At 47.2% G+C, this 9,606-nt stretch overlaps 1 protein-coding gene across 2 annotated transcripts in view; it reads right to left on the reverse strand.

Moving 5' to 3' along the window:
• Positions 1-9,606, reverse strand: part of WSCD2 (WSC domain containing 2) — a 135,839-nt gene that overhangs the window by 101,354 nt on the left and 24,879 nt on the right. Inside the window, exon 2 of one of the 2 annotated variants that reach the window (XM_023733740.1) lies at positions 3,925-4,079. The exons of the other annotated variant lie outside the window; for it this stretch is intronic. The gene's annotated coding sequence lies outside the window, so the exon portion shown is untranslated. The remainder of the gene's footprint in view (positions 1-3,924; positions 4,080-9,606) is intronic. 2 annotated transcript variants of the gene reach the window in all.

A 9,606-nucleotide genomic window follows, 5' to 3' on the forward strand; every position in this document is an offset into this window, starting at 1 on the left:
CTCCTCCCCAGCAGGGAATAAACATCTGTGGCTGCCTGCTGTTTCTCAGTGCTGGAACTTCCTTGGCACTCTGGGGAAAACACGTGCCGAGATGCAAAACGAAATAGCTTTTTTTTTTCCTTTTTCCCCCAAGGCAGAACTTGGCTCATACACGTGCAGCGCACGTTGGTGACGTTGGGACAAGAAAGGCTTGTGATCCCACCGACCAAGGATGTCACTTTCATCCTAGTGTAAGGGGTTGGGGGTGGTGAAGTCCCTCCAGCCCATTTTCAAGGTGTGTGCACGCGATTATTCAATCTGTGAGATGAAGGAGGGGTTTGTGGTCCCCTAATGAAGGGGCTCAGACGTGCCAACGATCATGAAGATAGCGCAGGATGGGGCAACATTTCCTTCTGTTATACGTAAGGTCTCCGTGAGTCAGAGACAACTCGAAAGCAACTAACAACAACAACAGTGAAGGGGCAGGATCCTGAGAGCTCATGCAAAGGAGACACTGGAGCTTCCTCAGAGCCATGGCCCAAAAGAGGAAATAAGAGCAGCATGGCTGATATCGCCTTCACGCCAGGAGGAGAGTCTGAGACCGCCAGCCCCTTCGCCCTCCCTCCTTCCTGCCCACACCACAGCTCAAGGGCAGGCGTGAGCACGGACAGTCTACACTTGACTCCCATCTTTTCCACTTGGGTCTGTGGGACTCTGAGCAGGTGACCTATCCTCTTTCTAGGTCTCAGTGTCCTCATGTGTAAAATGGGAGGATAGCAACGATACAGGGCCGGTGTGAGGGTTAACTGAGACGACAGTGCACTGCGGGGGCCGCTGTGGACTCTGCATGCTAGGGTTGCGTGATGGAGCTTTCATTTTACAAACAAGGCCCAGAGAGGGAAACTGACTTACCCAAGTTACACAGCTCAGCTTGTTAGAAGATATCTCCAGACTGATCAGCTCTCAACCGACCACAAGCTACTCAGGAATTGCAGATCAGAACATACTGGTAACAGTAACAACAACAGGCTAGGCTCTGTGCTAAATGCATTATGACATTTTCTTATAACAGCTCTGCAAGGTGCATTGGAACTAATATTTCCATTTTACAGATGAAGAAGCTGAGGTTCAGAGAGGTGAAATAATTCGCCCAAAGCCACATACAGCATGTGTGAAAGTGGCACCAAAAATACCAGGCCACACAACGCCAAACTCCATTCTCTTTATCACCACGCCCTACTGCCTTCCTGTACGTGTTTCATTTCAGCTCCCCAATAGCTCAGTGGAGCCCTGGTGGCACAACAGTTAAGCGCTTGGCTGCTAACCAAAAGGCTGGCAGTTCAAACTTACCTAGTGGATCTGTGGGAGAAAGACTTGGCGATCTGCTTCCGTAAAGCTTACAGCCAAGAAAATCCTATGGAGCAGTTCTGCTCTGACACATGAGGTCACTACGAGTCGAAATCCCTCAACGGCACCTAACAACAACAGCTCAGTGAAGTGGGTTCTGTTATTATTTCCACTTCACAGATGAGGAAACTGAGATGCCGAGAGGCAATGGGATAAAACCAAGGGCTGCACAGTTCATCAGTGGCAAAGCTGTAATCTGACTGTGCTCTTGATTATGTTACCACTCTGTTTCTGTGAAACCTTGGGTTTATATATTGTATCGTATCCTATTCTATCATTATATTTAGCAACAGAGTGGCTGAGATGCGATTTCAGGCCAGCCCTTGCAATCCCAGGCCTCAGGCTCAGACATGACTCTTTAGAACTGCCCTGCCCTTCCCCGCCCATCCCACTAGACATCCTCCTGCAGAACTCATGGTGGTTCATTTTCACTTTGGGTCTTGAAAGACACAAACACCCGTGGCCTCCAAAGGCCAAACAGCCCACGGCCCAATCCAGCCAAGCCCATAAATTAAATATGAGGCTGTAACAAGCCCGCTGCTCACACTACCTTACCCACGTCTAATATTAAGGCTTCTGGCCCAGCCCCTGCTCAACACCCAGGGGCCATCTTCCCTTTACCTCGGCCCAGGGGGAAACCTTAGAAACCCTCGCAGCCAGAAATACCCCTAATGATACTGAATCCCTGGATTCAGTTGCCTGTTAGGAGCAGTTTGTACAGGAAGAAAGCCAACAATGAGAAAAACAAATGATGGTGAGGCCCTTCCTTCCATGTCCGTGGTCCCTGGCAAGAGCTGCTTCAGAGGCTGAGGGGCTTTCTGGGCAGGGAGAGCGACTACCTGCTTGGCACAACCAACTCACAGCCCAAGAGGAATAACAACAAGCCCTCATGTCCAGGCGGCCCCGAGCAGTTCGAGTAGCCTCTCACCATCAGTAGCTCATTTATTCATGAAGACGGTTGTTGACATTCAATTACAGTCTGTTGAGCACCTACTACGTGTCAGGCCTGGGTGCTGGGGATGTAGAGAGGAGCAAGATAGAGTCCCTGCCGCCACGGAGCTCACGGTCGAGCGGCCACAGGCAATGGCAGTATGGGGGAATCCCAGCACAGCTACTTTCCTCTCTGCACCTTAGTTTGCTCATCTGTAAATGGGCATAGTAGCAGTACCTACCCCACAGAGCTGTAGTGAGGACGAAATGGGTGAATACAACGAACGGGCTCAGAACCGAGCCTGATACACAGAAAGCACCATATGCGTGCATGTTGGCCATTACCATCAGGGCTGTGATGAGGAAGCAGAGAGGGCTAAGGAGGGACTGAGCTGTCCAGCGTGCCACCTGAGAAGATAATGATGTCAGGTTAAGAAAAGGCAGGCAGATGGAAGGACCAGCAGTGGCAAACACTCAGAGGTAGGAAAGAGCTTGATGGGTTTTGGGGACAGAGAAGAGGCTAAGGTGACTACAGCATGGTGCCTTTTGATTTTATTCTAGAGGCGATGGGGAGTCACAGAAGGTATCTTTAAGGAGCTGATGTGACCAGATTTGTGTTTCAGGAAGAACCTTCTGGCTGTGATGTGGAGGATGACACAAGAATCCAGGCCAGAGCCAGAGATGGCATGGATCAGAGTAGCTGTAAGTGGGGGTACAGGCATGAAAGACTCAAAGAAGGTAACTGACGGGACATTCGATCATCGGGGGAATGGAAGGGGTCTGTCTCAGTGTCTGGAACACTGCCTGGCACACAGTAGGTGCTCAGTAAATCTGTGGGTTGAATGACTGTCGAGGGTGAAGGAGCGGGAGGGCCTGAGCATGGCAACATGGGCACCCGTCAGGGTGTGGGTGTTGTCGGGGGGATGCAGGGCTGGGTGAGATGTTGAGGCCCCTGGGATATGATACTATGATAGGCCTGTTCATTGCCCCCTCCATTTTCCAGAGCTGGAAACAGTGACTCAGAGAGACAAAGCAACTTGCCCAAGATCATGCAGCACAGAGGGGACAGATATTGGACTCCATGTCTAGTGCTCTTTGGATCACTGCTCAGGGGCTTGTTGAGGGACGGAGGGAATATACTCAGAATCATGCCAGGTTTCATTTCACTGCTTAGAGACTCTGGCTTTTCCTCAAAGTAGAAAACTAAAGGGGTGTCTTCATTTCTCGCTGTGAAATGGGAGTGCTCTGACCTTGAACTACCCACCCCACCCCACCACAGTCTCCCAGTGCAACCGCCGCCAACTTCAGGGGCAATTTAATCTCTGGGTGTCCAGTTCCCCAACACACTACCAGGAAAGAGATCAGTAGGGTGATTGAAGCATTAGCATAAATTATTGACCCAGAGCTTGATGGCCGCCCGAGGACTCTGCGTGTAGCCCATGCTGGACCCACAACCTCAAACAACTAGTGGGTTCAAGTCATGAGGAGAACGCAGAAGAAATTCCGAGTGTAAGATGTTGGTGGCTTGGTGTTTCAGTGCTTCGGATGAGCCTACTGCAGGTTACAGGATCATTCTGGAAGAATTAAATTTGTATTTGATTTCCCTACCTGTTTCTCTCTTCCTCTTTTGAAGCAATGCGGCCAGGCCTTTTGAGATGCCGGATCTCAGGGATATGTGCAGGGCAGGAGACAGAAGCAGCCCACAAGTCAAAGGCTGCCCTCGTCCTTGGAGGGAGCCGGGGCAGGGTCTCAAACTCAAATGCCTACAGGGGCCAAGGAAGGTAGAGGGGGGCCCATGTAAGTTGATGAAAGAATGGGAGACTCCACACCCTTCTGAGAGGCCAGCACCTGGTACTCAGCTCCAGCCCATTGTTGCCCTAGATATCCCAATTTTTCAAGAGGTATTAGACATCCAGATTTTTATATAAAAGATACCGCTTTCTGTACCAGTGCCATTGCCATCAAGTCGATTTCAACTCACGGCGACCTCATGTGTGTCTGAATAGAACTATGCTCTACAGGATTTCCAATGGCTGATTTTTCAGAAGTAGATTGTCAGGTCTTTTTTTCTGAAGTGCCTCTGGGTGGACTTGAACCTCCAACCTTTCGCTTAGCAGTCGAACACTTAACCATCTGCACCACCCAGGGACTCCAGATTCCACTTTTTAAATGTTGGAAGCTAAATTAATTAATTTTTTTAAAACCCACGCAGCAAGCCAAAGAAAAACATCTGGAGGGCTCCTTCACCCTTACAACTGTCTGTTCGCAAACTCTGTCGAAAGTTCATTGATGAGTTTGCAGCGGTGTCCCAGGGAGGAGGATGGGGGTGAAGAAATGACTTTTCTGAGAGACAATGAATAGGCTGGAGATCACAGACAAGTCCACAGCAGTGCCCAAGGGAAGCGACTAGACCCTTGGTGCCAGAAGTACCGAACAGGGCTGAGGCTCCCCCACTCCAATCTGGGCCCAGAAGCAGCAGAGCTTCCACACTTGAGCAAAGCTGTGGATGGATGAATGGGTTTGTTGATGGAGACCAAGTAAGACTCTAGGGGTATCTGTTTATCTCAGGGTGAGTGAACCCCAGTAATGACCAAAATTAAGTTTCCTGTAACCCAGTAGGGTAGAGACTCGAAAAGTCCAGCTTGAATTAATTTAAAGAGATTTAAGAAAGTTGATATTTCTGGCACACCTGAATTTGGGGGCTTAAACAGATTCCTTAATACCCACTACCCACACCCGTCCACCTCAATGGAATTCAGCAATCTGTCAAATCAGGTTCTTAAATGTGCTAAGTACTTAAATAGACAGGCAGGACCTAGATTCCAACCCATTCTTAGAAAGGTTCTGCTCAAATCCAACCAGAATTCATTCACTGATGCCACCACTACTGGGTCCAGCTTACAGGGAAACTAACATGTGTGACGCTCCTACTATGTGCCAGCTATGTCACAAGTATTGTTCTAAACGATTCTAACAGCTACTATTGGTTGGGCACTTACTAGGTTCTGAGCTAACCTGACTGGTCAGCCTGTGAGTCAGCCGTCATACAGCTCAGAGATACCCAATGGCTGGTGTGAAGTGGCCGTAAGTGGCACAGCCAAGACACGGACCCAGGCCTGCCCGTCCCCAGAGAACATGCCTCTCCTCCCACACTTCGCAATGAATCAAGTCTACTGCCCTCGTTTCTCTCCATCTGACAATCTATTCACTCCAGGCAAAGCCAATAAAAAATGATATTTTTTGTTCATGTGGAATTTTTAGAGTCTTGGCAAGCATTTAGGAAGCATCTCAAAAACAGTTTCAAAATACTACATTTGAACAATATTTGAACTACACCAGATGGCTTGTTGGTGCAGAACAGTGCAGGGAGAGTAATGGGGGCTGAATGTATATTTCAAAGACCCTGACATGGCACCTCGTACGTGGGGACTTCAAAAGTTCCCTACACCCCCTGAACAGCCCAGGAGAGGCACAGGCTGTTATTGGGTGGTCTACATCTTCTACAGACAGCTTGGGAGGGGGGATGATAACAATAACAGTCGTCATTGTTCGTTTATGGACCATTATGTGCCAAGCACTGGGCTATGCACTCCCCGTGGATTATCTCATTTAAACCTTACAACAAACCTATGAACTAGGTACTATTATTATCCCCATTGTACAGATGAGGACACTGAGGCTCAAATGGGTGAAGTAACATGCCCGGGGTGACACAGCTCGTAAGCGTTGGAGCAGAGATTTGGACCCAGGTCTGTCTGACTCCTAGAGCCCACATGCCCACTGATAAGTTTTCTGTGGGCTTCTAGTCCTGTGGGGTGCCTTTCAGTAAGCATTGACCTCTCGGGATTACCATGCACATCATATTGCCTTCTCTTCTGTTAGTCAATCAGTCATTCAGGAACCAAATAATATATTGAGTCCTTATCTAGGCCTGGTGTGATGGCTACAAGGCTGAATAAAAGTCTGTCTCTGCCTTTAAGAGCCATGATGTGTGCATATGGTGTAAGTGAAGCACAGGAAGAACAAGTAATGCCGGTTCTGGAGTTGGGGGAGCCCCTATAGTGCCCCTAACAGCACACTATACTCCAGTTCTTCTCCATGATGCCAAAACTTACCCAACCTGTGTCCCAGTCTCTCGCAACTAATGTACCGGTGGGCTCACAGAAAAATATACCACGTCTGAGCTAGAGAGACCTTAGGAATCTTTCAGCCTAACCCCAGTGTACAGATGAGGAAACGGAGGCCTCGGGAAAGAATGAGACTTGGCCAAGAACACACAGCAGAACCAGAACCCAAACCTAGGTCTCTTCACTCCTATCTCAGAATTCTTTCCACAATATCACCCTGCAGACTGCAGCCTGGAATTTGGGGCATGTTTGCCATGCAAGCAACATATCTGCTTTTTAACTACCAAACCAGTTGCCCTCAAGTTGACTCTAACTCATGGCACCCCCATGTGTGTGAGAATAGAACTGGGTGCCATAGGGTTTCCCATGACTGATTTTTTTTGGAAATAGATCACCAGGCCTTTCTTCCAAGGCACAGCTGGGTGGCGTCAAACCTTTCAGTTAGTAGCCGAACATTTAACTATTGGCACCACCCAGGAACTTCTGCTTTTTAAAAGGAGACTTTAATATGGCGATCCAGAGTTCTCTGCTGTGTGGTATACTCATTCTCATAGTGTTCCATGAGGCATTTTTAGGGGGCTCACAAATAAGCTTTTCTTAAAATGTTAACAGTTATGTAATTATTTTAATGGGAAAAGTAAGAAAAAACATAACCAAAAAAACCAAACCAAACCTGTTGCTGTCGAGTCAGCTCCGACTCATAGTGACCCTACAGGACAGAGCAGAACTGCCCTATAAGGTTTCCAAGGAGTGGCTGGTAGATTCGAACTGCCGACCTTTTGGTTAGCAGCCAAGATCTTAATCACTGCGCCACGAGGGCTCCAGAAAAAAACGTTAAGTGGATGTATTATCACTTAGGACGAAGCTGAGTTAAATAGTGAGTTGATTTAAAGTCCATTTAAAGAAAAAAACGTGGTTATGGGGCAATTCTTGAAAGTGAATCCAGAAGTGGCGGAGCCTAGGAATGTCATCAGTCCAAAAAAGACAGAAATGAAGGGGATCTGGAGCTGGATGACTGGAAGCATGCCGGTGGGAAGATAACTTCCCTCTGAGAAGCTTCCTAGAAATCTTTCGTGATAGACAGAATAATGGCCCCCAAAGGCGTCCACATCCTAAATCCCAAAAACAAACTAAACTCACTGCCATCAAGTCGATTCTGACTCATAGCGACTCTATGGGACAGAGTAGAATTACCCCATAGGGTTTGCAAGGCTGTAATCTATAGCACTGCTATGAGTCAGAATCGACTTGACAGCAATGGGCAATCTTTAAGGAAGCAAACTGCCACATTTTTCTCCTGCTCCTAAACCCCAGAACCTGTGAATATGTTACCTTACATAGCAAAAGGGACTTTGCAGTTGTGATTAATTTCAGAGTCTCGAGATGGAGAGATTGTCCTGGATTACCTGAGTGGGCACAATGTAATCACAAGGGCTCTAAAAAGGGAAAGAGGGAGGCAGGTGGGCAGGGGCAGATTATTCAATAGGCAAGGTAAGCATGGTGCTTACCTTGCTTAGCGGATCATCTATCTGTAGTGAACATTTATTCCCCACATCAAAGATTCTGCTTCTAGGTATGGCTGGCATCTGTCTCTCTCCCAACCCCACAGCACCTTCCTACGGAATCAAACCTCTTTTCAAATTTACAGTCCCTGACAGGGACGGGTTACCCAGTAAGCAAGGTAAGCATGGGCTTACTTGTGCTTACTGCGTAATCTGTAGTGACCAATTTCACATGGGTTTCACCACATCAAAGATGTGAAACTGGTCACTACAGATTAGGAAATAAACACAAGTAAGCCCGTGCTTACCTTGCTTACTGGGCAATCTGACCCTACAGGTGGGTCAGAGTCAGAGAAGGATATGTGAAGATAGAAACAGATCAGAGTGATGCAATTATTGGCTTTGAACACAGAAAGGAGCCAAGAGCCAAGGAATGCGAACCACCTCTTAGAAACTGGAAAAGGCAAGGAAACAGATTTTCTCCCAGAGCCTCCAGCGGAACTCAGCCCTGCCAACACCTTGATTTTAACCCATGAAATCTGTTTTGGACTTCTGACCTTGAGAAGCGTGTTGTTTTAAGCCATCATGTTTGTAGTAATTTGTTACCACAGCAATAAGACTAATACACACTTGAACATCTCTCAGGGGCCATTTACTCTGAGGACACATGGGGACCTCTGCTCTGTCTCCCAGGGCCTCTACCTTCTCTTCTTCAATAATGACAAGAATACTTTCAACTTATTGCCATATCTTGTGTGTTGAACATCATGCTTTGCATAGACTAAGGAGATCCTTTCAGCAATGCATCAAGGTAGGCGGTAGCATCACCCTCATTTTTAAGATCTGCCCCATCTTCCGTGTATCCCTCCAGATCCTCTCTTCCCTTTCTCCTTTCTGCTCTCTGTTTCAGAACTGGTCTGTCAAAACTGGTCTGTCTCTAGCAATCCCACTCCTAGAAATATATCCTAGAAAAATAAGAGCCATACAGAATAGACATGCACACCCATGCTCATTGCAGCATTATTTACAATAGTAAAAAGATGGAAACAATCTAAGAGCCATCAACACATAAATGGATAAACAAACTATTGGTACATACACACAATGGAATACTATGCAACAATAAAGAACAATGATGAATCCATGAGATATCTCACAACATGGATGAATCTGGAGGGCATTATGCTGAGTGAAATAACTCAATCACAAAAGGACAAGTATTGTATGAGGCCACTATTATAGAAACCCAAGAAAAGGTTTACACGCAGAAAAAAACAATCTTTGAGGTTTACAAGGGAGGGGAGGGGTAGGGAGGGAAAATCACTAACTAGATAGTAGACAAGTGTTAACTTTGGTGAAGAGAAAGATGACACACAATACAGGGGAATTCAGCACAACTTGACAAAAGCAAAGTCATAGAAACTTCTAGACACATCCGAACACCCTGAGGGACTGAGTTACTGGGGCTGAGGACTAGGGACCAAGGTCTCGGGGGACATCTAGGTCAATTGGCGTAACATAGTTCATAAAGAAAATGTTCTACATCCTACTTTGGTGAGTAGCATCTGGGGTCTTAAAAGCTTATGAGTGAACCAGCACAACTTGTACAAGAAAAGGTCATGGAAGCTCCATAGACACATCCAAACTCCCTGAGGGACTGA

The sequence above is a fragment of the Trichechus manatus genome, unplaced genomic scaffold (genome assembly GCF_000243295.1).
Source record: "Trichechus manatus latirostris isolate Lorelei unplaced genomic scaffold, TriManLat1.0 scaffold00061, whole genome shotgun sequence".
NCBI classification, from domain to species: domain Eukaryota; kingdom Metazoa; phylum Chordata; class Mammalia; order Sirenia; family Trichechidae; genus Trichechus; species Trichechus manatus.